At 36.3% G+C, this 27,376-nt stretch overlaps 1 long non-coding RNA gene across 1 annotated transcript in view; it reads left to right on the top strand.

Annotated features, from left to right (window-relative positions):
* LOC115920270 overlaps nucleotides 1-26,946 on the top strand; it is a 28,593-nt gene extending 1,647 nt beyond the window's left edge. Inside the window, exon 2 of the long non-coding RNA XR_004062276.1 lies at nucleotides 24,456-26,946. This is a non-coding gene — a long non-coding RNA (uncharacterized LOC115920270). The remainder of the gene's footprint in view (nucleotides 1-24,455) is intronic.
* Nucleotides 26,947-27,376: the final 430 nt, after the last annotated feature.

Genomic DNA, 27,376 nt, shown 5'->3' with positions numbered 1-27,376 from the left:
TGTTTTGTTGGGGGGGGGGGGGGTCCTTACTTTAAATTCTGCTTATCTTTAACAAAGCTAGGAAAATATGTCGCAGCTTTAAATATACGCCGTATCTGTGGTACTTCGAAACTCAATAGGCCTGGAAGATTTGCATTCTCGTTAATAATATTCGAAATTAGTTCTAAAATATCCAAATTATTCAAATTAAGATTTTTATGTTTTTGTTCAAAGCATCACATTCTATTTTATTGGGTTGAAAGTCCATCCCTGAAGTAGAAATAATGACAGTCTTTGAAGTGAAACAGGAACATTGAGTCATGATCAATTTATGTGCCATTTTCTTGGATTTTACAGATCTGATATTGGCAGGTAAACAACATGAAATGTATTTTTGTTTCTATGAATATAATATGATAAAGACGGATTTCCTAAAATTCTAAAACCTTCTTTCTTTTTTCTTTCTTTCTTTTATCGGATAATTATGTGACACTAACCATGAACCTACAATGCACCTCTTGCTCCATATTGTGTTAGCATCGGTTGGTTAGCTTTGTACAGTTTAGCTCAGTCTCAACGCACCTTAGTGACACCAACAAGACCGACACCAGACCGACAACAGACCGACACCAGACCGACAACAGACCGACACAAGACCGACAATAGACCGACAACAAACCGACAACAAACCGACAACAGACCGAACGAAAAGGGGACATTACAGCCAAGTATCGGTCGGTTTGGAGTCGGTCACCTGAACTCGGTTTGGCGGTGTGACTGATGTATAACCGACTGATTTGAGGCCATTCGAAGACAGTCATTCTTGTCCGGTCTGGTGTCGGTTTAGTGTCGTTCTGGTGTCGGTCTCGTGTGGGTCTCGTGTCGGTCTGCTGTCGTCTTGTTGTCGGTTCAGTGTCGGTCTGGTGTCGATCTGGTATCGGTCTGGTGTCGATCTGATATCGGTCTGATATCGGTCTGATATCGGTCTGCAGTCGGTCTGGTGTCGGCTTGGTGTCGTTGTGGTGTCGGTCTGTGGCCGGTCTGATATAGGTCTGATATCGGTCTGCAGTCGGTCTGGTGTCGGCTTGGTGTCGTTGTGGTGTCGGTCTGTGGCCGGTCTGATATCGGTCTGATATCGGTCTGCAGTTGGTCTGGTGTCGGCTTGGTGTCGTTGTGGTATCGGTTTGTGGCCGGTCTGATATCGGTCTGATATCGGTCTGCAGTCGGTCTGGTGTCGGCTTGGTGTCGTTGTGGTATCGGTCTCGTTGTTGTGTGACTGGGGTACAATGCAGTGAGGCTCTCATCATCGGTCGCGTCACTTCTGATTGCATCTCTAGATAACATTCCTCGGAGATGAATACTGGTCCTGTTCCAATGTCTTGGAGCTGATAAGGGTGGTAATGGGTAATGGTATACCACCATTAAAGGGAAGGCAAGATTGGTGTTAAAGGGGGCACTTTCATCCCTGGGCTGGGCGTTGGCAATTTAATTTCATGGTGATAAACCATGTCTCCTGATACACAGTCAAAATGGATGTTATTATTTCAATGCCCTTACAATAGGTATGATATTGAATGGATATCAAATTTACGTGCATTTCCTTGTGGAAACGGGAAAATACTCGTACATGATAATGAGAATCCGTGGCGTACCCCAGAGATTATAGGGCAATCTAACCCTTGTAATGAGTTGATTTTTTTATGAAAGCAGAAAAGTAACAGAAACAGAATGGTAAAAGTTTGAAATTAATCGGACCAATAGTAAGGAAGTTACGAATGTTTTAAATATGAGATCACTAAGTGTATATGCGAATCTCAAATTGGTATTTCGGTCAGTAGATTGTGACGTAGGACGTGGATAACTCTCCCATTTGCCGTGTACAAAAATATCGTTAATTTTTGTTTTTTCATAGGCTCCTTCTCCCTAAGGGCACTACTCAAAATATATTATATTTTATAGAATAATATTATAGGTCCTCTAAAAATTATATATCCTCCTGAGCAATGATTTTTTTTCTTCTTCAATAAAACTTTAGTCATTATATTTAGAACAGATGGGAAAGTAGTCCGGCACTACATCACATTGTCATTACCGCTTCAGCCAATTTGATTACAACTTTCAAAAATTCATAACTTTCATTGAATTAGTCAGATTTATTTGACACTTACATCACTTTTTGCTTCTCTGATTGTTCTGCTTTCTTTGAGAGTAGTTGTCTTTTCGGGAGATGGGAGTGGGGGCGCAATGTAACTTTGCAGCCCGTGTGTGCTGTAAATGCATTGACATTTTTAAAGATTTTTTTCCCTTGGGACTTGGCGTATTTGCCGAGTATGCTACCGTAAATTGAACTTTTTGAAATCCCTAAAAGTTTCGCCTTTGTTTGTTTGAACGCCTTGTACAAGTTTAAGATTGTGATTTGATAAAAAGTAGGTATTTTCATGTATGTCTCATATTTAGAGTACTGTAGTACACGAGATAATACTTCTGAGTGATTAAATATTGCTTGCGATTTTTTAAACAAAAAATATAGATCGACGTATGAATATCAAAGTTCGTCAAAATTACTGGGGCGTTGTGAGGCAAATGTGTTGCTAACAGTTAAATGGTAGAAATTTATTTTCTTGATTTAAATTCTGGTATACACCTATGGGGGCAGAATCTACCCCCACTACTACCACTTTGCTCTTGAACGCCAACATTTTCCAGAAATAATAATCTTACGGAAATGATTTAGCCGTGACCGATGAACATATTTGTTCTTGTGTAATGATTTCCACAATCGTGAATACCTAAAGAATGAAAATCATCCATCATGCAACCCAAAGATTAATTGTTAAATATTCATATCGACATTACCCAAAGAGAACAAAGTAGGCCTATGTAAATGGTTACGTGATTTGTCCGGCCGGACATAAAACCCCGATCGATGGTGTCCACTTAGCAGCTTCGAAAGCTACATGAAACAAAGAGACTATTATTTTGATTTTAAAATGATAAAATGATCAACACATCCATGGCCTTGACTAATAAGTTTACCTTTGACAGGTTCGTGTGTCTAATATTTAGCTAGGACTCGAAACAAAATGTAGGATGATGTCATTAGCAGAAATGAATGAAGATTCGAAAGTGAAATATCCCCTCAGCATGTGAATAAAGATTAGTATACGTGAATGTTCGTTACTTCATACCTTTTTTTCTTTTTTCTTTTTTACATGCAATGTTTAAAGGAGTTATTTACCCGTTTTCACAATCCCATCTTTGTTTCAATGGGGTTTTTATTGGCTATCGAATATAAAGTAATGATTGTTTTTCCTTCTCGTTAATAACTTAAGTCGAATCATTGACTTAATAATTATGATCACAATGAAAGAGAAAGTGGTCGTAAAATAAATCATTATAATACTTCTTACGATAAAGAAATAGACCGACATATTTAAAGCTTTTGGTTGAATTTAAAAATGATTAATCGAATCCATTTAACGTTTATACAATAACCATTTTTACTCGTAGTTTGTATCAGCTGATGGTCCCCGTGGGCTTACTAGGCCGGACATGATATTGAGGGAGATTAGGGGAACATACCTCCCCCTTTTCCCCCGCCCCCAAAAGAAAAAGAACCCACACAAACACATATAATATTGTGTGTGTTTTTTTTGTGTGTGATATTTCTCTGAAAAAGGCAAAAAATACATCACGATGGAACATTAAAACTTATCCCACCGCTGCTACTGTGTTATAAATAGGTCATTAATTGAGCAATAATGATCAATAAAATTCAATGGCCTCTTTGGTTCGGAAAAGGGCATTGAGACAATACATAACAATCAATAATGTACTGCGTAAATTAGCCTAATTAGGCCTATATTCTCGTATTTGAGAGGGATACATTTTGGCAGGAGGAAAATGTGGGGATTTTCATCAGAAATGTTGACTCTTAGTTCTGTTGCTCGTTGTTTGTCTGCATCGCAGTATATGCTTCCAATTCTCTGCGAAAAGTAAATCAATTTTTTTTTTTTAATATATTTTTTAAAGTTGTCTTTTGTCTTATTAAGAAGTAAATTGGAGATATATTGTTGCTTCAAGTACCACGTCAAGAAAGTCTTCTTGCCCGATTGTCATGCTTGTCAAATATCATACATTATAGTCGAGACTCGATAGCCTAGAAGATTGCGTCACAACTGGCGTAATATTTAATGAATATTTGTTAAATATCTCAAGAAATTTTACGGAATCAAAGTCATCCATCTTCTCGGTTAAGAAACCAATAGTTGTAATACATTGGTGTGTGGGGGGGGGGGGTTGGGAGGGGATAATAAATACATATGCGTTCGCATTTGAACTCGTACGAACTGAATACATAATATCTTGTATCAATGCCATTCGAGAAAAAAAATATGGATTCAGACTTAAATTTGTCTGTCGCCGTCGCGATAAACGTTACCTTATCTTGCAGGTGTTAAAAAATATATCCTTCCTCGTGTGATTCGGGCTAAGAAGTTACTGATTGCAACACTGTATTTGCGTTCAACCCATGCTTTACTAAGGAGGTAGCTCCTTTGTTTTACCCACACTCCATCGTCACAATTTCGCTTGCCCGGATATCAACTTTATAATGTCCAAGACTCCAAATATACTTTATAATGTCCAAAAGACTCCAAATACTAGGAGCGAGCGAAAAGAGACACAGTAATTTCGTCATAAAAATTGTGCCATTATGATATTTATTAAAATTCAAAGAGATCACCTTATTGCCTAAATGTGAAATATTTCAAATTGCAGTTACCATAAGATCGAAAACTTTACCCCCCCCCCCCAAAAAAAAGAAAGAAGCTCGGACGCCTTGTTTACCCCCATTTTATCCGTGAAAAGAATCGATCACATAATCATGAAGTTCTCTGACAAGAGAATTGTTGAAGTTAACAGGACTTATTGATTTGAGGGGCACATTACAAAAATATGTATTTTGACTTCTGAATACTAGAGGTAACTTTGATACAAGCGGTTACATATTATTCTTGCAATTTTCAATTCTAAACCTCCGGTCTTTGTCACCAAAACACCTACTTATGGGTGATCATTGCTTCCTTTGTATACACTAGATGGAAACCTGCAGGCAACTTCTCTGCACCCATTTGAGACATTTCTCAAAACGGTATTCCTCATGACGAATTGTACAGATTTAAACAAATATATCGGCATTTTTATTTTCAAAAATAAACCATCGATCAGATATGAATTAATTTTGAGAGCGATTGAGCAGTACGAACAAAAATGTACACCGGAAAATGGAAATGTGTTGTAGAAATTGTGCAAGGTTTTTCTTATACTTGACATAGGCAAGGATTTCTGTCCGAAGAATTACTTTGTTCAAAAACAAAACTGATTCAAACATTGTATTGTGATACTGGTCAAGTTGGTAGAATAGCTTCAGTCTTATAAATGGACTACTCGCTTATTCACATATCGTCTTTTTTAATTATTCTTAACTTTTTTTTCTTCGGATTTTTGTTCAGTTTAGTTCAGTTGTGTCATGTTAAAGAGCCTCTTCATCAGTGTCCGGGGATAACTTAGCAGTCGTGACCTCAACAATCTTCAAAGTCATTTTCATCGTCCAAAGGACACCTCCCCGCCATTGGAAGTGTTTGATATCTGATTCCGTTTCCTTGATTGGCCTGGCGTGCATTCATTCCTCTCATCCGGAGCTTCTCGAAGAAGAAGGAAGATGACTTCATACCCTTTCAACAAAATACTGGCTTCAGGAACTGCAGGAAGAACCGTTGCGGATGCTACAAACCACAGCCCCCCGCTCCCCCCCCCCCCCAAAAAAAAGAGAAGATTTCTACCCTCAGAAGAATCTTATGCCGGTTTTATGTCACTTTTGTCAGATATTTTCGTACCTGAATTGGTCTTTGTCTTTCTCTTTTCTTCTCTGTGTATCTTTTTTCAGTCTTTTTTTTTTTATATTCCTTTCTTTCATTTCATTCGTCTTTTAAAAAAAAATCTGGCTTCAGGTAGATCAGGAAGAGCCATTGCGGATGCTATCCAAACCTCAGCCCAGGAAGGGACATTACAAAAAATACCCTCTAAAGACTGTTTCGTCCCTTTTCAATTGTCCGATATTATTGTACCTGTATTTTCCTTTTCCTTTCTTGTCATTTCTTTCCTTTCGTTTCTACTTATCCACTCTTTCGATTATCGGGAGGAAAAATGAGGTGAACCCCTATAAAGGTTATCAGGTAAGATGTGATGCACACCGGTGTGAGTTACTGTCTTTGTCCTAAAAAAGTCGGCCACGCTGGGAGACCTCGATAAAGATAGCAGAGGGGAAAGGAAATGACTCGCGGTTTCATCTTGTCGCATCAAATTTTGGTATTATGACTTTTGTTTTTAACGACCAATTCGTGATTCCAGATTTGTAGCGCAATGAATACACGTAGAACGTCTTGTGATATACAATCGTGCCGAGATTTTCAGAACAATAGGAATATTCGCATATTAACATTATATGCATATTAACAAAAATAAAGGCTATTCTTTGCATCTGCACAGCGCTTTACGCATGTCAAGATCCAAGGAAAAGCCGAGACAACATAATATGCTATAGGTTTATGTTTTCAGTTTGATACAGCAGCGTTTGTATTTTACTATATGGTAGTCCATTTCAGCTTTTCTGGCAATCAATTTTGCCAGACTTTACTGCACGTCATTACATAATAATAAAGCCCTATAGTTTGTTTTATAATTAGGTTTTTTGGTACATGTGACTAATGAAAACTATTTTTACCCAAATTTTTTTTCAGTTGATTCACTCTCTACATTTATATTTTTGCCTTATCACTTACGGATCCCAACAAGTGTTGTTTGCTACTTTCAAACATATTATTTGCTTTATCTATGAAAAAGGTATTACAAATATTGTTTCATGTAGTAATTAATAACACGCTTTTGTTTCGATGATAAACTACGCCCATTCACATTTTCCTGACCATTCTTATCTTCTTTGTACTTTTTTGTGTCCATATCCCTTTCCGATACGAGGGGTGCGTGATCAGTCTTGTTCAATCATTTTTTTTACATTTCGAAAGAGAAAAGAAAAACAGGTTGTTTTTAGATACTTCATTTCCGCGTTGTACGTGCGCAATGCATGATGGGTTATTTTTTAATCTTTTCTTCTATGTTTTGTAAACGTGTATGCCAAGTTGCCGATACCGAGAAAGTGAAAGTTTAAATTATTATGGCAATTAAATTATAACAATAATTGAGTTAGTCTTTCATATTTCTACGCTTTAACATGTCTAATCTCGTATACTATATAGTAATGCTATAAGATTAACGCAATCGAAAAAATGATATCGGCTAGGTACAAAAAAAAAAAAATCCGTCTAATGAAACAAATTGTCAGTAAAAAGAATTTGATATTATCATTTCTCTTTTGAGCATCTGTTCTTGTTAGGGACTTGTTTTTCTTTTTGTCTTTATTAGGAGGGGGCTATGATGAACAAGAAGTAATAATAGAGTAGCGCCTAAATTCGTTTTCCAAAACGCGGTCAGTTCTTTAAGGCCCTAAACAATAATCCTTCGCCTAAAATTGTGGAAAATGCCTCAAATATTATGACCACATAGATATTTGTACTGTATTGTCGCAATTATGAATGGATGGTTTTAAAGAAAGGAGATTGTAATCTTCTTTTTAATCAAATTGTATATTTCAATTGTTTTTATTAAAGGCATCTCGTTAAACAATGTTAAATCTGAGAAACACGGCCCTACGTGTTGTCAGTGTCTGTGATATGGTGTAATATTGAAGCCCTAAACAAAAATTGCGCTTCAAAATGATCAAGAAGTGCATCAAAAACGTAAAAATCTTTGAGTGACCGGTTTTACCATACTCGTTTTCCCCAATAGGCTGTGGTCTAATGAAAATCGTTAGGAAAACGCAAAATTTGGTTTCGATTTCCAATCATAAATATCTTGATAATCAGTCACGTGATCGGCTTGTAAAAGTCATTGGGTTCCTGAATGACCTAAAGGTTTATAATTATCATTGCAGCATGAGCTAAATCCAGGATTTTGTTTCAGAATCTTAGACAAAGTTACCAGATCCTCAAGTTTGGTTTGGTTTAAAATTTAATTTTATCAATCAAATTATTTCTCACTCGCCTATTTGTTTTATAAAGATTGATCGATTTCGGCATTATCTAGTGGAACGTACTCGTCTACGTATTCGCTCCGTTTTTACTATCGCCCTCGCTCTTTTACCCTTGAGGGTATTGAAATAACAAAAGTCAATTTGTTAATAAAGAAAAAGCAATTTTATATTGAGTGCTAAGTAAACGTTGGTTTCCGTGACATTTGTATGTCTCGCTGTGAAAGTTAGAAGTACGACATCGCCTGGAGTACCGTTAGCAAAACATCGAACCTGAACTTGACTCTAGCTATGACACTCCAATAATACTATCTGGAAAAGTAAGGGGGAAAAAACCGACTTCTATCGCGAGTAATCAACGCAGTATTGTACGTGCCCTTTTCTCTGTATTCTGTTATCAGCGATTGACGGCTGGCGTTGCGCACCCAGAGTTTCGGGGGGCAAGGCGGGTTAGCTAGATGAGCCTGCCCTGAGGCTGCCCAAATTATTTTCTTTCTAAAGCCTCGACTACCGGGTCGTAAGCTACTGCTTTTGCTTCTCGATGTGGACGTTGTTTTCGGAGATTTAGACTTTGGAGAGTGGACAAATCTGATCTGCGAGAAAGAGGTGTGGATTTTATCGCCATGTTCCACTCTAACTTCATCACAGCAATTCTAAAATGGCTGTCGTAAACTTTTATTTAAAAAATTATTATCTCTTAAAAATTTGAAGGGATGTCGTTGTACTTGATTTGCTTGAATGCTTTCGATTTATTACAAGGTGAAAGCCATCTACGCGATTTGTAACACACTACCCTTAAAAAGACATTTTTAATTTATCTTAGAAAATAGAGTATTTGAAATTTTGAACATCGGGTTGTCTATTTTGAAAGAAAATCGAGTGTGAGTGCATTCGGCATGCGCGATGCGGATAATTATGGTCATTTGCGCTTCTGGTAGAAACCTTCTTTCACTTTCAGCTATTATTATCTTCTGAATGAAATTCGAATCCAAACCAGAGAGTTACCACATCCACAATGCCAAAATAAGTAGAACTATGTGAAGAAAAGAAGGTTTTGTGAACTCTCGAAATCTGATCAAAAACCGTTTCCGTTGCGTGATATAATAATGATTATTAATAAGTACCGTTATTGTTCATTGCTATGATTTTGACTTTCATATGCACTTTCGATGATTGTCTTGACGTTAACACTGATTTTCTTTTCCGAATTAAAGACACGTATGATGCAGGGATTGGTAGTATTATAAGCGAATCACAGTGTTATGTTGATGGAACTGAAAATCGAAAGCACAATACGGCTGAGGTCAAGATCATCGCGTTATCCCTGCAATGTCTCCCCGGGGGGATGGGGAGGGCGAACACGATGGATGCCCTTGAACTCGCAAAGGTGAGAAAAATGTGCCACCTAAATTCCACACGTGTTCGGGTGTGTTTTGTTTTTGGAGTTCGTTGAAAGGAGAAAGGAAAACGTGGTACTAACCTATATTAACTTGCATTTCTACGTTCTGTTTTTTTTCTCATTGAGATATCTATTGGAAACCATAGGCTTAGCGTAATTTGTATAAAGAATAATGATCAAAATAATGATGAGTAAGTAACCCTTTAGCTAAAAGTACTTCGTTATACAAATTGTATGTAAAAAGAAAGAAAAATGGCGACTATGAAAAATGCTGCAAAAGTAAACTGAAAAGCAATGGATCAATCATAATAAATAGAGGGCCAACAATAAATCGCCTTCCACGGAAAAAAGGTGAAGTAAGAAAATGCAATGTAAACGATGATGTTAAATTTATTGAGATGAAAAGACGCTTGTTTTTCATTAAAAGACGTAATGTGAAAATACCTACATTGGCCCATGTGATCGAGAATAGCTTAATTTTTGCGATTAGTCAGTCGAATATAATCAGTTAACATTTGTTTTTAAAAAAAAAAATTACAAAATATGACTTTTTTTTGTACTCCTAATCTGTATTTTTTCCAACACGTTTCTCTTTTTTCTTCAATATTATTGTCGTTAAAACTTTTGTTAAGGGTAATAACTGATAATCTAATGATGCTACGGTCAAATTAACATAAAAAATACTAATTCTAGAATATATAATAAATTATAATTCTCATCAAATTGGCCAAATTGGCCAAATTGTTGAAGTATAAACTATATTATCCGTCATTCCCTTCAACATGAATACAAATTTCACATTACTATAAAGAAGCTTCCCCCTCCCCAACTCGGCCCCGCACCCCTGCCCCCCCCCCCAGAAAAAAAATCTCTTTACATTTGCTATTAACCACATAAATGTATTTAAAAATATTGTAAGCTCTGTATGTTATATACATCATTATGAATACGACTCAGTGTGATTTGTATTTTCGAATGTGGTGACAAATGACAGCGTTTGCTCAACCCCACCCGAACTTTCACTTCTCTGTCTTTTGGTGGTAAAGAATTTAGCTCCAATTACCAAAGATCTTAATCCATACTTTTGAGAGCATCTCTAGAGAGGGGATAAACCTTGAGATGTGTGGTAGACAGTAGTAGAAGCAAGACAGACCAGCAGACTCTTGGACTTGTCGCCTCTGGCTTCTCGAGATTTTACGAAGAAAGAGGTGTGACGTTCTCAACATTTGACAAACTTCAAATCGCTCGATTGACATTTGAAATCATTCTCGGAGCGCTACATAAAACCAGTAAAAATTGTCTGTATATTCTTTTTTTTTTATGATGAAACTTCAGAAAAACGTTTAGTGGATGTGTTTTTCCCCTCCAACTTCGAGCATGCAATATTATTGGCGGAGCGATGAAAAGCAAGGAAACAAACCCATCGAGTATATAGAGGGTACGGAAAAGGGTTGTGACATAATACTTTTCACGTTGTCATCTCCCTCTCCCTTTTGTCTCTCCTTCTCTTCCTTTTCTGTTTTCTTTCTCCCTGTTTCTTTGTTGTTGTCTTTTTTTCTTCAGGGGGCGTCTACCCCTGGTCCCCTCCCAATAACTACGCTACTGTCCAGAACAACACATCCCATCACACGTATTATTCCGAGGCCTTTGAGTTAGATTGATATTATTATTGCTATTCAGATTTCTTTTTCTTTTCATCCTGCCCCCACTTTTGAATCGGGGGGAGGGGGAGGAGGGGGGCACGAACCCATGCCTTCTACTCCACTGTCCAGAACAACACATCATATCACACTTATTATGCCGAGTCAGATTGATATAATATTATTTCTAATCAGATTTCTTTTTCTTTTCATCCTGCCCCCACTTTTGATCCGGGAGAGGGGGCACGAACCCATGCTACCCCACACTTGATTCGGGGGTGGGCGTGGAAGGGGAACGAACCCATGCCCCCCCCCCCATAGCTGTCTACTCCACTGTCCAGAACAACACATCATATCACACTTGCTAGTCCGAGCCCCTCGAGTCCGATTGATATTATTATTACTAATCAGAAATATCAACTCTCAGACGAACGAACACAGTCTCGAGTCGAGACCTTGTCTTTATTTAGAAGTTATACCCACTCACTAAAAGACAGACGCCTAGCTATAACTGCAATCTCTTTTATTTCTTTTTTAATTCTTTTATTATCATTAAAAGTCATTTCCAGACGACATAGATCAGTTTGTCATTCGGTTAAGTATGTTGTATATCATTACTTTAAAATAATGATAAACATACAAATATATCTAGGATTGTATAATTTCAGCTTTCTTTGAGTAATTGATTGAATGATTGATTTTAATGATTGATTGATTACAAAGTCTGAAACTTGATCAGATTGTTTTCAAATTCAAATTCAAATTCAATTTTATTTCGCAATAAAAAAATCAAAATATACAAAGTAACAGTAAATTTTAACTATGTTTACAAAGGTTATATGCGGGGCTTTCCATGAAGGTTGCGAGAACCTGTGAAGTTGGATCGCCCTTTAAAGAATGAAAAACAATACAAAAAGAAATACATGTATAACATATTATAAGCACATAACAATAAATTAAGTAAAATAAGCAAAGTACAAACACTTCAACTACCTATAAAACAAGAGAAAGTAAAATAGAGAGAAGAAAAACAATATATAAAGGGGGAAAAGAAAGGAAAGGAAAACAAAATAACAATGAAAGAGGGTTCAGATATAAAATTAGAAAAAAAAAGAAGAAAAAAAAATCAACAACTGTGCTGATTAATAATTATTTAGAAGTAAGATTTTATATTGTTTTCTAAAGGAAGATATGAATTGTGATTTCGTTATTACTTGGGGAATCATATTCCACTGTTTAGGACCTAGATAACTCATTGATTTAGCTTCATAACTAGACTTAACAGACCATAAATGAAATTTGTTGGAAAGCCGTGTATTATAATTATGAATTTGACTATTATATTGAAAGAGGTCTGAAAAGGGGGCAGGTAATAACTTGTTTTTATATTTGTACATGAATGTTGCGATTTCTTGCTTATTTATATCATATATATTTAATAACAATAGCTTCTTAAACAAAGGTGCGGAAGGTGCAAGATAATGAGAATTGGTAGCTATTCTTAAACATTTCTTTTGAACTTTAAATAGTGAGTTTAATTCAGTTTGTGTTGCATTAGTGGCCCATACAATATTACAATATTTCAAATAGGGAAAAATAATGGAATGATATAAAGTTATCAAATTTTCGGGTAACAAACTATATTTTAGCTTATTTATCAAGCCAGCATTTCTGCTGATCTTATGTAAAACATTTGTGATATGGTCCTTAAATCCCAAGCAATTATCTAATACGACACCCAAGAAGTTAACGGAATTACTTAATTGAATAAGTTTATTATTAATATAAATGGGAATATTATCGTTATTAATTAAAGGACCGTTATTGCTAGCTATATCGGAAATTTTGGAAATTTTAGATCCTATATTATATTTAGTTTTTCGAAAATAAACACATTTAGTTTTGTCAACATTCAGGGACAATTTATTTGCTTTTAACCAGTCAGATATATTCTTAAGCTCATTATTTAGAACGCAGACAGTATTATTCAAATCTTTAGATGAAAAAAAATATACTAGTGTCATCAGCAAATTGATAGAAGGTTAATAAGTTAGATGATTTACAAAGATCATTTATGTATAAAAGAAATAGCAGGGGACCCAGTATTGATCCCTGAGGTACCCCAATAAAGACATTTAACGAAGAAGACAAAACACCGTGGACAAAAGTATGTTGAACTCTGTTTGAAAGATAGACCCTAAACCAGTCTAATGCAACCCCTCGTATTCCACATTGTTGTAGTTTAAATAAAAGTATCGAGTGATCCATAGAATCAAAAGCCTTAGATAAGTCTAAGAAAAGTCTAATCATGTTTTCTTCTTTTTCTAAAACTTTTATTTTGAAATAACCTCAAAAATATTGTTTTGTTGTTGTGGATATATTTGAATTATGAGTTCGTCCATTTTTGTAACTCGTTTATTATAATTCTTTTACATATTATCTTCAGTATAAATGTATGCGTTAGTGCTCTTTGACAAAGACATCATAATGACAGAGTATAGGCCTATCGTAAGAACTCATATGGTTGAAATGGTGCAAATTTAAAGTGCTTTCTACATGCTAATTATGACGATTATTTCTTTGAAAAGGATTTAAAGTAGACCAAAAATACGTAGATACGAAGAAAGACGACTCGTCTATCTCTGATTATGACATGTATGAAGAGGAATACAGGAAGGATACGAGAGTCTAAAGACAGCGGTGAACTAAAATGGCATGACGCTGATGATCCGTAAATAGGCAACGCCAACAGACAACCGTTATCCCATGTAAAATAAATAATCGGACTTGATGAGTCCGCAGAATCATCTCTCAATCGATTTTTTTTTTTCAACGTCTATCTTCAAGCATCCATTCTGCAATATGCATTCAAGATTTGGCTGTATACGTATTTCGTGCGCAAGATTGCGAATTATACTTTTACGTTTCTTTTTTAGTGTATAATTTTTTTCTGTTTATCCAGTAATTTGCAAACTGTTACAGTGTGTTGGGAAACATATGCACTGCATTGTTTGTAAATTGCTGCTCTCTCTCTCTCAGTTTGACTGATTACTCCAAATTTAGGGCGAATTGCCTTGTTCATCGTGTCAAAGACGAAACAATAATGATTTCTTTCTTCTTTAAAAGGGACATATTTTGATAAACGAATTCAAGCATATTTTGATTATTCTATAAGCAGCGTGAACTTTGAACTTGGTTTTATGTTGTTAATATTCTGGATAGAATTATAAAACAGGTCTATAAATTGGCCAACTGGAAATTTCGTTTTCATTTGTTTATATTATTAATTTTGTTTCATCAGTACATGAACATGTCGTTCAAATCAGATGATTACATAATCCTTCTACCGAAAAGACGTTCATGTCGGACAATTTACAGAGATAATGGTTTCACTCACCGAATTGTTTATTTGGTGTTGTGTACTTTTTTGTTTGTTTTTGTCTTTATAATTGTTTCTTTTGCACCTTACTTGCCAGCGACACAAAGAGGCACGTTGTGTGTTTTCCTTGATTACAATTATGCTGTGTGACCCATGGAACAGTGGAACTCTGTGATACTCTTTTTTTGGCAGCCCATAACAACTTAAGAAGTCAATTAAGCGTATGCTTAATGAATTTATTTAACCAAAGCTGTTGTATTATCAAGGAGATATCAGCACTTAGTATTATCTCTCTATGGCGATCATAGTGATATGCCCATCGTAAAGGAAGACAATAATCGCTCGTGTTCATAAGAAATCAGGCTGTTCACTCGATTGCTAGAAAAGACGGAGCAGCTGACTTATGTCGATGAAATTGAATCCGGGGTGGGATAATTCATTTCAGTTCAGACCAGCTACTTGGGTGATATCATCTTCCGTTTCCGAAACCACTCTATCAAAAGAGAACATCAAGACAGGGAGATGTATAGCTTCTTATGAGACCCCCTCAAAATATTACATTAAATCCCTAACGAAAACGCGCCAAACCCGAGCACCAAATCCACGAACAAACGCACATTAGGGTTATATTCCACTCGGGGAATAAAAGAGGGAATAGAAGATGGATAGAGGCTGCATCCTCCTGACGGTACAAGGTGTCGCCATTGCATGTAAAGTGCACCCGCTAATTCCTGACAACAATGTAATTTAGGCGCGAAATCCGTCGTCACTTTCAATCGTCTGCCGAGATGCGATTTGGAGCGCGGCGCGCGCCCCCGTGATCTAGATAGCTGTCGTGCCGGCCGAAGCAACACGAAAATGGCGTGTTTTCGTTTTCGAGAGATGAAGGAAAGAGCAAGAAGGCATGACATAAGATGAAGCAATATCTGCTTTGTTAACTATCATGAAAATCATTAGAACGTGCTTCTAATTTGATCTGCAGAAATAGGACAAAAATATGGATGATACTGCATCACTTAGAGCATCGCTGTCACAGAAAATGCGTATAAAACTTAAAATGGTGTGTCACGAATTTTATTCCAGCCAGTCAAAGAAAAACATTAGGATAAGTTTTGTTTCGAATATGGTCGAAAGGCAGTCACAATTTTCGTCGGGGGGGGGGGGGGCTTATCTCTTGCGCGAATGTCGACTTTCCGGTCAAGTTCTACACACAGTTACTTTCTTTTTAATATTGTCACAAGGAGATTGCTTTATTCATGTCCCTTGATAAATACACTATCATTACTTATCTGTATAAAATATGATTGTTCATGACGTGACTCAGTTATTTGATATCGTGTTCCCGACCTAGATAGCAAATGAGAGCTAGGGAAAACAGGCTTTCCACAATTTATTCCGAGGGCTAATGACTGTATATTTTTCGATTGATTTACACTTTTCGAATATAGCGTGACGAGGGTCGTAACGTTGGACTAATATTTGTTAATAACATTTTTGTTTAAATCTCGGAATAATCTTGGGGATGGCTCCCCACCCTTGGCACTGCACTTGAACCTGAGTAAGTAGTTTATGTTTAAACGACATTAGTTGTTCTACTGAAAATACTTGTGCGATCATAAGAGTCTCATTGCAGCGAAATTTGAATTTACATCACTACGATCAAGTTACACGATATTGAAAGAGAGAGAGGAAGGGTGGTACATGCAATCGGAACTGAAACCTTGACATTTCGTGTTTAATTGTTCAAGTATAACGAAAGTAAGCATTTATGATAATAATTACGTTTAATAGGCTAATAATGACCGATGTATTCTATGTGAACACGCTACGGCAACTGTATCAGTAAATTGAAATTTTAAGTACACTTTTTTTTCTTTATTATTACTTTTATTTCATCATACTAACTGCTATAAGCAACACCTTTCCTGATTTTATAGATTGTTATGATTCCAACAATGAATGTTTTGACAATTGGAATGTACCAGTTTTTCGTTTTGTTCTTGCCAAAAAATTCCTTTTCAGAATCAGTTCACTTCTGATGATATTTGTCATACTTTTAGTCTGTTCATTTGCTTGTGGCAACAATTCAGAAAAAAATGGGCAGTTCGGTGTACGTAGGCTTAAAAAAAAAAAAATTTAATGAATTATTTTACTTTCTTGCGCTGGATATGCCGGGCATTTTCTCTCTCTATTTCTTTCTTTCTCTCTCTCGTCCTCTCTCTCATTTTCTCTCATCTCATTCTCTCCCATGACGAAAGTTCTTTAATTTCGGAAAAACAAAACCCGCCGTGGTGATGAAATCAAGCTCAATCGCCCTGCACGAACAGGTGGAATTATAGCCGACTCGTGTTATTCGGGGGGCTCGAAATAATTGTGGCCTGCACGGTAGGATGGGCGAGAAGGTCACCTTACAGGGATCTGATGAGGAAATTCCATTGGGGGAGGAGGCATGCATAGCTGGTGAAAGGGAATACACTGCACAGGTCAGCAATTAGCCAAGTCAAGTCAGGCTAGTGATAGCGGTGGGAAGGTGAAAAGTGAGCTAAATATGGCACGCCATTGTTTTCTCAAAAACCACTGATTGGAAGAACGAACGCAAGAAAGAACGACAAAAAAAATCAGTCCCATGCATTTGCTTATAATGTAGCATTGTTCATCCAAAACTGCTATACTGAAAAGGAGAAGAAAGAATTATTTTAAAAAGAAAACAAAATATCCTACACATCTAATTTATTAGAATTATTACAATGCACTTTCATCCAGCCTATTTCGTGATTGATATGCCCTGTTCCGTAACTGGTGCTTTACAAAATCAACACCCCAATTTGAACATAATTGCACGACGTGTTAACAAACAGGTGCATCAATTCAAGGAAGGGAACATCGTTGCAACCGTCCCCACCTCTACATCTTTCATTCCGAGGAATCAACTGACTCAGCTGATTATTGATATCTTTTTCCCCTTTTGAATGAAATAAAATAAAATAAAATAAAATTTCAAAAGATACTTTTGACAAAGTGAGAAAGGACACAAATCCATCACCAATATTTTCTCTTTTGAAGAACTTCCGTAGACGTATTGTAGCAACGAAGGACACGTACTTGGAATGTCCCTATGCATTTTACCACAAATTTAGAATTGTTTTAAGGGCTATATATTATGTAAAGGCTTAGGACGGGGAGATGTCGGTCAGTTCGGTAAGTGGACCACCAAGCCGCAAGAATTCTGGACATTGTTTTCTCACAGGGCCTGTTACATAACATCATATGAACTGACCGACACATTTATGGCTCAGATTACTGGCCCCCGGGCAGGGGCCCCCAGTGGACCTTGTTATGCCTGAAAACATAGGTCATAACCTGAATGTAGCGTTCATTCTCTGAGTCATCAGGGCCGACATGACTTGTATGGTGTCTGCAAACGGTCGGATGATAACCAGCACTTATCTGTAACCAGATACTGGGTGTGAGGGGCACCCATTCCAGTTGAGAAAACAGATTAAGTGCAGTCATGTAGGTAGACTAGCCAACAATGTGTGTGTTATCAGCGTTTTACATAAGGTAATTTATGTATAGACGCTCCTTATTCATGGTCATAATTTGCCCCCTCCCCCCTCGAAAAAAAAGGGGGAAAAATACGCAGTTATGTAAAATGACAAATATAGGACTATATTTTTTAAAGATTTACATTAATTAAATATAGTGTGATTGAGGTGTAATAACATAGAATTGCTGCTATTATGTATGTCATTTTTTTAAATCGTGCCCATTATATTAAATGAAAAATAAATTGTACCATGGCCTTCGATACCAAGAGCTTGAAAGATGGTATTATTTAGCGTTCATAACATCGCGTGCCGATATTCTCTCTCTATTAAAAGTTCAACGGTCGAAGTCGATATTGCAAGACAATAACAACCGTTCCATTTTCTTAAAAAGTCCAGGGCAACCTCCCAAGTCCCCAAAAGGTGATCATATTACAATATCAAAAGTAGATTTGCGATGACTTCATTCGCAGGAAATCGGTGAAAAACCTCTAAATGATATTTTTGACGGAAGGAGTAAAACTCACAAACGATATCCAGAATAGCTTCCTCTTTCCGGAGATCAGATTCCCTCAAGTCTGGACTTTCCTCTGGTTTTTAAAGATAAAATTGACTTCTAGTAAAGATGAAACAAATAATTTGTGAGCTTTCTCAGTCATTTTATGTCAGTTTGGAAAAATAACCTTATTAGGAACAGAACGTCCTCTCAAAATGGCCGCTCTTCGAACGCTGTCATATTCGAATTATGATGATACACAGCTGACATGTTAGGACCAAACTTCCTTGCCCTGTGTATGTGTAGTCCCATTTACGCATTTCTGTGTTAAGTAGATGTGACTTTTAGCAAGGCTTGATCTATTTCCTACATTTTTGTAACGATTCCGAAATCTCACGATACACACAACTTCTTATGTACTACGTACAAACCTGCTGATAACCAATCAGAAGCAAGGATTTCACTAGCTTATTACAAAAACTGTCATTAAAGTCACCGATGACAAGTTTTGTGAAATGGGGCTCAAAAGTGCACTTTATCTTTAATATCTGGAGTCGGGTATGCGCTATGAACAGCAAAAATAACTGTGTCATTACTAGGGCTAAAGGGTGATGATGAACCATCATAGAAGTGATTACATGTAGTGTGATATTGTAGATATCGTTATGTCTTGTATTAGCCGTGACTGGGCTCTGGACTGAAATACGGACTACCTTTTGCAACGTCCCGAAATATCTTGGACTTGTGTAGTTTGTGGTTTATTAGACCCGTAGATTACTAAATGAATGAACATCGTCAAATTTGCATGATTGTTAGTATGTACACATTGATGATGATCTTGTCGTGTTTTTTTGAAAGTGATGAAATGTAATTACTGAAAAGAAGTACAATGGGTAAGGGCATATAATTGAGATTTCAACCTCATATAAGTAGGTCAACGTGAGATAATTTCATTATTATCATCTCTCGCCTGTAACCGTTTTTACTTACGGAGGGCTATGCGTTGTTGTACGTCAAGTCCAGTAAGTTTGGTCGCAACTATCATTTTAGTTTACGAGCCTTTTTCATAACACAAACACATATTCATACTAATAGACGTCGATATCATTCTGCAATAATAAAGAAGGTATAGGACTTTTTTTTTCAATTGCAAATGCTACTGAAATCAGTTCTCCACGTGCGAAACCGCACTCTCCATCTCTGTGTTTACAACTTGTGACCTTCACTGAGGTCACACAACCCCAGACAAATCGAAATCTAATTTTAACTGCACTTAATTCGACCTAATTGCTATGTTTATAAATTAGAGGTGAATTGTTTATTGCTTGTAGTTTCGTTATCCTCATCCACTTGCGATCCACGCGACCCGGCCATTTATTGCGGTGGATTCGTTGTTATGTAACCGCTGTCAATCGAGTGTCATTCTACACATGCACTTTCAAATCTGCGGTCTCCAAGATGGAGTTTTATTGCTGTTGTAACCATGTAAATGGAATATATCATGTTAGGTAAAAGATTATTTTAACATTTAACATGTTTTTAATTTGACAGATATTGTGTTGGGCTTTCTCTGTACTTCAGTTTTTTCAGTTTTTCTACAATGACCTGAGTTGGAAAGTTACAGGCATGCAAGTACATTTATTGACGACCCCTTCGTTTCTCTACCCCCCCCCCCCTTCTCTATCTCTCTCACTCACTCTTTGCGCTCATGAATATGTTCAGCCCTAAAAGTGTCATGATATTTTTTTTTGTGGGGTGGTCGCTTCTTTTTTGTTTTTTCCTTTTTTTCGGGATATTATTTTCATGCTTTCCCATCCGTCGCCAATGTATTTCGTTCCTTTCGTTCCAACTATGCCTTATCAGGATAACTTGGTATACCGGATAACTTATGAGGGTAGACGGTGTTGCCTTGTTTTCTAGTTCACATCTCCCCCCCCCCCCCCCCCCCGCCCCCTCATCCTTCTCCTCTCCCTCTACCTCTCTCCCATTTTCATTGCCATAGTTTCCCTTCAGCCTGCCCCATTATCTCCCATCTTTCATTTTTATTTCTCCTTGGGATGTGATACAGATGCCGACCACACACACGGCCAATGGGCCACAAACCCCGGCTTGTGTCTGTCTGTCTTGCTCATAAATGATGATGGTACTGGTAGCACATCCAAAACTTGTTGTCATGGTCCCCATAACGTGGAAGGGATGTAATGTGACTCTAAAAACGTGAAAAATAAAATGTTTGTCACGATGTTTCTCTTGCGGAAGTAGATAAGTTTTTCCCCCTTTTGAAAAACATATCCATAACCATATCATTGATGTGTCTTTGTTTGTGTCGCTAAAATGATTGGGCCTATGGGAATCACTGATGTAAAACGATGAGAAGTATGAACAAGTTGACGGTAACGCAGTCGCAAATACTTTCGAGAAATGAACTCAATGGTAGTTTCAATATCCCTATGTACGTCCCGTAGAAATCCCGTTCGGATTTATTGATACGTCATTATAATGTCTGCATATTTTTAAAAAAGTGATGAACAAGGCCATAAATTCTCAATAGAGCCTACATTTATATTCATTTTTTAAAATTATTCTGATATTTCTATGTTGATCTTATAATGGTGTTGGATACATCTCTTTTCATTCTTCGTGACTCATTGCAGTGCATTTCCTTTGCGCTCTTTATCTAAAAATAATCTAAAGATAATTATTACAATAATTGTATTATTCACCAATCGTTTTCACCAGTCTTTATCACCGTCTTCCAAGTTGAATTATGGATGTAGATCAGGCCTTCTTAAAAAACAAAGCTTCCGGAGGCCTTCATACTTACAGTCATGTATGCTGTACTGTAGTCTTATAGAATAAATTAATCGTGTTAAATGCAAAAAGTGAGGGGTAAAATCTGTTTTGGTGAAATGAAAAATATGGTTGCGGCGACCACAGGTCACCGTTTTTGCGTGATAAGAATGTGTTTTGGTCCCATTGTGTGGACTTGACACAGATGCCGTTTGATTGAGATGAAAATGTAGAAGCAATGATTTATCGCTTTGATGGGAGCAGTTTTCATTCGAAAGTCAATCTTCCATAGCCCTGTGTTTTCTCTCCTGTCATTCTTTAATAACCACACTCTCCCGCTCTCTCTCTCTCTCTCTTTCTCTCTGTCTCTCTACCTCTCGATCTCTCTTTCTCCTTATCCCTTTCTCCAGGCTTCATCCCCCTCTCTATCTTCGTTCTCCTTCTCTCTCTCTCCTTCCATCTCTCCCTACCGCATGTCTATTCTCTCTATCCACCCCCTCTCTTTCTCTCTCTCTCTCTCTCTCTCTCTGACACACACACTCATTACACTCCTTTCCCCACTCCTCTCTCTCTCTCTTCCTCCTACCATATTTCTCCTTTTCTCTCTCTCTCTCTCTCTCTCTCTCTCTCCCTCTACCTCTCCCTCCCCCTCTCCCTCTCTCCCTCACACGCACTCACTCACTCTCTCTTCCCCCATCACGCTATTTGTCATCTCTATGTTTTGTTTTATTTAGCATTTTTTTCCTTTACAAACAACAGTGAATCATCAGAAATGAAAGGCATAATAATAGTGAAGGTGGTCCACTTTCAAAACAAGTTATAGTCACTTTTAACCACGCTATGTGAAGCTGAATGCCATTAATATCCTAAGCTGTTTTAAAAAATAGGACCTCAAAATGTCCATGAAAATAATACATAATACGACGTTACTCAGTGCCTCCTAAATGACAGTTGCTCGAAACGGCTATTAGATTTGATGGGACTTGCAAGAATTTAAAAGCTAAATTCCATATTTGATCAATTCCCTTCTCCTATTACTTGCATAAATATCAGAAAAATAATAATTTACAGTCCTCTAATTCTCTAAGTTTTGTGTTTTACACTTTTAATCCGAGTCACTTGGTCACTATAGTTAGTAGTTTGATAGTATTGTTTCTCTACCTTTATTATGCTTAATGTACATATTTTGTTTGAAATATATTTGTGTAATATGAATATCGTTTTTCAAAGAACTTTTACTGTAAATTGACGTTCCTGATCATTTCTAGATGATTTATAAGCATTTCTGTACTATAAAATTAAAATATGTATTACAAAATTGTTTGTTATGAGTATAAGATTTGGGTTTTCACAGATAAGCTTGCCGCATTCAAGAACCCAATGATTTTCCCATTTTCAATAGTTTTCTCTCAAAATAGAATTACATTTAATTTTAATTTTGGAAAGGAAATTCTGTTATTTGTCCTTTGTGTTGAATGAAAATAGTTATGGAAACGTTTCTGACTTTTCATGATTGTTTTAATTTTGCAGTTTATAATTTATAATTGTTTCATATTGTGGTGTCGTTCAAATATCTTAATTCTGTTATTTTTATTTGTCAGGGTATTATATAGGCCAACTCTGAAGACGTAAACTTTAAAGTCTTTAATCATAATTTTCGTCCCATCGAAATTTTTAACACTTATGTTGCACCATTGAGTTATTAGACCTCACATGGAAAACTAGGGACATTATAATGTTGCCTGGAACTGGCGTCTCTTGCTCGAATATCAACTTTCCATTTTTGAAATATTTTTCGAGTCTTTTATTGTAGTAAAATATACATTCATATGTATAAGAATATACACAACTATACCACTAGCTCACTGCCCGAATATTGGCAGAATTGAAATGAAAATAGCGGGGAAGGGGATGCAGACTCTTCCTTCACTCCTTCGTCCCGTTCTCACACATAATATGCCAGGGAAGAATATCCGCCGTACGCAACACAATGTGCTATAATACGTCCCGAGGAATCTTCTTGCTTCCCTGTAATAATTTGTTTTAAAGAAAAAGGATAAAAACGCACGAGGTGAGTGGTGAGAGTATATCGGCCATGTATCCTATATACCAATTGTTACCAACCCACTCCCCCCCCCCCCCCCCCCCGAGGAAATAATGTCTGGCCCAACAAAGAGGGCACTTGAATTAAAGTTTTTTTCTTATTTCTTGACAATGGCTCTATGAGTCAATCTAATTATTTTGAAAGGATGAACATGTTAAAAAATGTTTGAGATTGTCCCCGATTGTGATCTGGATATTAATGTTGATGATGTTGTTATTGATGGCAATGGTGGTGATGATAAAAATGGTGGTGGTGGTGGTATATAGTGGTAGTAATGTCAATGGTGATAATGAAATTACGAAACTGTGTTCATTTTTATGATAATTCTTTTGTTAAACTGATATGCCTGGACGAAAGTATATTTGGTGTTGAGAGTTTTTGTTTCCTTTCATTCTTGAGCATTATCTTGGGAATTTTTAACATTTAATATCCTTACTATTTGTAAAGTCGTTGTTTCATAGTCTTGTAAAAGAAACAAACTGATTTATCGTTCCTTCCAGAAATGTTGAAACTCCATTTAGTTTTTACCATTAACATATATTTACTCGAGAGAACTGGCATATCATTTGATCAGTATCATGTTTGGAGGACAGAGCATTTTTACGGGGATGAACAATAATCCATGGGTCGATGTAGGCCTACAAAATTAAATTGCCAGTATAGTAATAGGATGCTCTTTTGGAATTTGAAATTCAATGCCAATAATAAAGGCATTCAAAAAAAATTGAAATTTCATCCACAATATATTTTGCCCACTTCCAAAATCCAACCCCCTCCCACTCCCACTTAATATGCTAAAGAAGTCATTAGCACATGAAGAGCTCACGCTTATAAAAACAAAAAGCTCACCTCTTGATAACAAGCGAATGCAGGTTTTATTATTGTCTGAATGTTATAATAAAACAATCTCCCTCCTTTATTTATTATTCCAACTCACTTTTGTGTATTTTTGCTTCTCTCCGTTTGTGTATATCCAGCCTCCCTACAGGGCATGAGGGGAGTGGTACACGGGGAGATGGGGGACAGCCCGCCGGCAGGTATGGCTTGTTCAGCCGTGGCGGACCGTAAGAACTTCATGCTATCTGGAGTCGCCCAGCAGCATACACACCAACAGCCCCACGCCATACATCAAGCCTCCTATTGATTTAGTGTATACGTGGTGGAAAATATCATGGGATGCCCGCGACTGAGACGCCAGCCGCTCGCTCGCTGAAAACCGAGGATTTACCGGGAGCGTGCTACTCGACGATGCCTGAGCTTCTCCGCGAGTGCAAGATGGGACTGTCGCTCAAAATAGCTGTTGTTTTTTCTTTTCCCATTTTTTTTGTGCACAAAGGACATCATAAAAAAAACGGTCGATAGGAAAAGAAAGATTCTAAATACTTTTCATCGTCGATGATGGCTATTTCAATCGCTCCTTTTTGTTAATTTTGAAGCCTCCAAACCTGAAACAAAATAGTTATGATACTTTCAATCGCATTATGATCCTGATAATTGAGATAACCGTGATTTACTAATTTTGTTCGTTTGAGAACTTTGAAAGACAGGTTATTATTGCCGGACTAGTTAGTACCATCGGTTTTCAATTTGTTTATGAATGAAAATGTGCATACGAGGACGACAAAATGCCGTACCTGCGAAATAGACGAACAATACATGAATATTGCAAACATTCATGGCGTGGACAGCGTTTGTTGAAAATACTCTCGCGTTTCTTCACTTTCTCAAATTATATGCATCTTGCCAAAGTAAGTACTTGTATGAAATGTTGATAGTTTCTTTAATGCATTTAAAATATCTAGATATCAAGTGAATATTTAGAAACTGTATCTCGTATGTAAACAAGTCCCGTTTTACCAATTAAAAATAAAGCTACCTCCAGAAGAAAAACATAATTATTTCCGCCGCAGAAATAAAATTGTATCAACTTAAAGCATGATTAGGGTAGTGCTACTTATTATGTCTGATTTAGATCATGGTATACTTTCTCTTTAATATATCTGTTGCGAACGAACTTTATTTCGTTGATGAGAAATTACTGACTAATTTGAACATTTTTCTCTATCAAACCAAAGCAAAAGTGATGCCTATTATTTTGAAGTGCGTTGATATTTGAGTAATACTTTATGAGGCGATACCGAAAATGGCTGAAGAATTTACTGCTTTCATAGCGGACATGTAATGTAATAATTGATGATGTTTTTATGATACTAAAGAATTATATCATGGTGCAAGAGACAAAGAAGATGTATTTAAACCACTTTTACCTGTAAATATTTCATGACCTCTATCTGTGCATTGATGTGTTTTGTTTGTTCTCTGTTTGTAATCTTGGTTGAACTTGAAGCTTTAATTGCGTTCGGTTGATTTCAGAAATGATAATTGTTTTCTATATCATTCCGTTAGAGTTGCTGTAAATTTGATCTTGTACATCTGTTCACGATCGTTGTTCCTTTTCATGTTTATTTATTTCGACCTACATGTACTACTGATATACAAAACAAAAAATTTAAGCGTCCTTAAAGTAATATTTAGGTCGACAGGTTTTTTAAAACACGGGATTCTTTGAGAATTCTTTTGAGTCATGATTTAAGAAGAATTTGTTTGACAAATTAAGATCGATATATCTTGTCCCAATACAGCAGAGAAATCTTGACGAGGAAGATATAGGACTTGTGTGAAAATTCAACTTAAATTATAGAAGTATCTTATACAACTTAAACATGCTTTTTTTCTCTCTCTTTCTTCAATTAGAATGCAGTTTGAAGTACATCCTTTTAAAGTAATGTTCCGCAAATCGTAAACTAATTTTCTATTTTAGTACTTCTCTTTTTGCCGTGGAATAAACAGTACAATCTTATCAGAAGTTGATGCCACTTTGAAACTATTCAGTACTCTTTTTTTAAACATAAAGTACATTAAAAAAAATTGACTTCATGCTAGAATAAATGACGAAATGAAGAAGAATACGTAACCCGATAAACAGAAATATTCATTGAAATGTAGTCCCAATAATTTTTTTTTTAATAGGAAATTAGTTTGAAGACGAAAAAAAAATCGATATTATCGAATAGTCTATAACATTGCCTATATCATGTTGTTTTGTCCTATCGTGCAAATATTTCAAAATCGTTTTTTGTTTGTTTTTGGTATCGACTCTGAAAAGGAAATCTCCTTGTATTTTCCAAATTGATTAAAGCCTATTTTCTAGTGATTTGCTGACAATGAATATATAGGTTGATATGACAAATTGTGAAGTTTATTCAAACAGTGTTGAGAGAATTCATATTGCACCAGATAAACAAAAAATAGCTACGTCTTTTCTTTTTGTCATGAAAATCCTACTCTTAGATGAAATTGTGTGGTTTTAATTGCTCTTTCGAACTGTGGAGAAATATTGTAAGAAGCAGTATAATGTGTCTGGTTGTTTTCAATAAAAGAAAATCTTATCTATTTCAGAACATGAAACCATTGTATGGTATAGCGTTTTCTCTTTTGTTAGAGATGGATTCGGTTTGGTATAAAAGTGTGAAAATAATGTTGTCGTGTAATAACCTGAGTTGAAGTGAAATATGCCAATTATTGATATTTCCTCTCATATATTTTAAAGATAAATAAAATATACCCAAGTATCCCTATCAATCGAATACCATTAGCCTAAGTATGATTCGAAATAAAAAGGTAAAGTAACATTTCAGACTTTCAGTTCAGTTGAGACAATTTCAATCGTTCACAAAATACACGTATTGTTCCTCAAGTTTCATTGGAAATATTTATGACTTAAAATTACGAAGAATTATCGTTAGGATTATTCCTATCAAAAAAAGTATGTTTTACACGTTTCATTTGTCTCTATAAAACTCACATTTCTTCCGATTATTTGTGAACTATTGCGACC

Source organism: Strongylocentrotus purpuratus, unplaced genomic scaffold (genome assembly GCF_000002235.5).
Source record: "Strongylocentrotus purpuratus isolate Spur 01 unplaced genomic scaffold, Spur_5.0 spur5_scaffold_8, whole genome shotgun sequence".
In the NCBI taxonomy this organism is placed as follows: Eukaryota; Metazoa; Echinodermata; class Echinoidea; order Camarodonta; family Strongylocentrotidae; genus Strongylocentrotus; species Strongylocentrotus purpuratus.
This window is presented reverse-complemented; position numbering and strand designations above follow the sequence as displayed.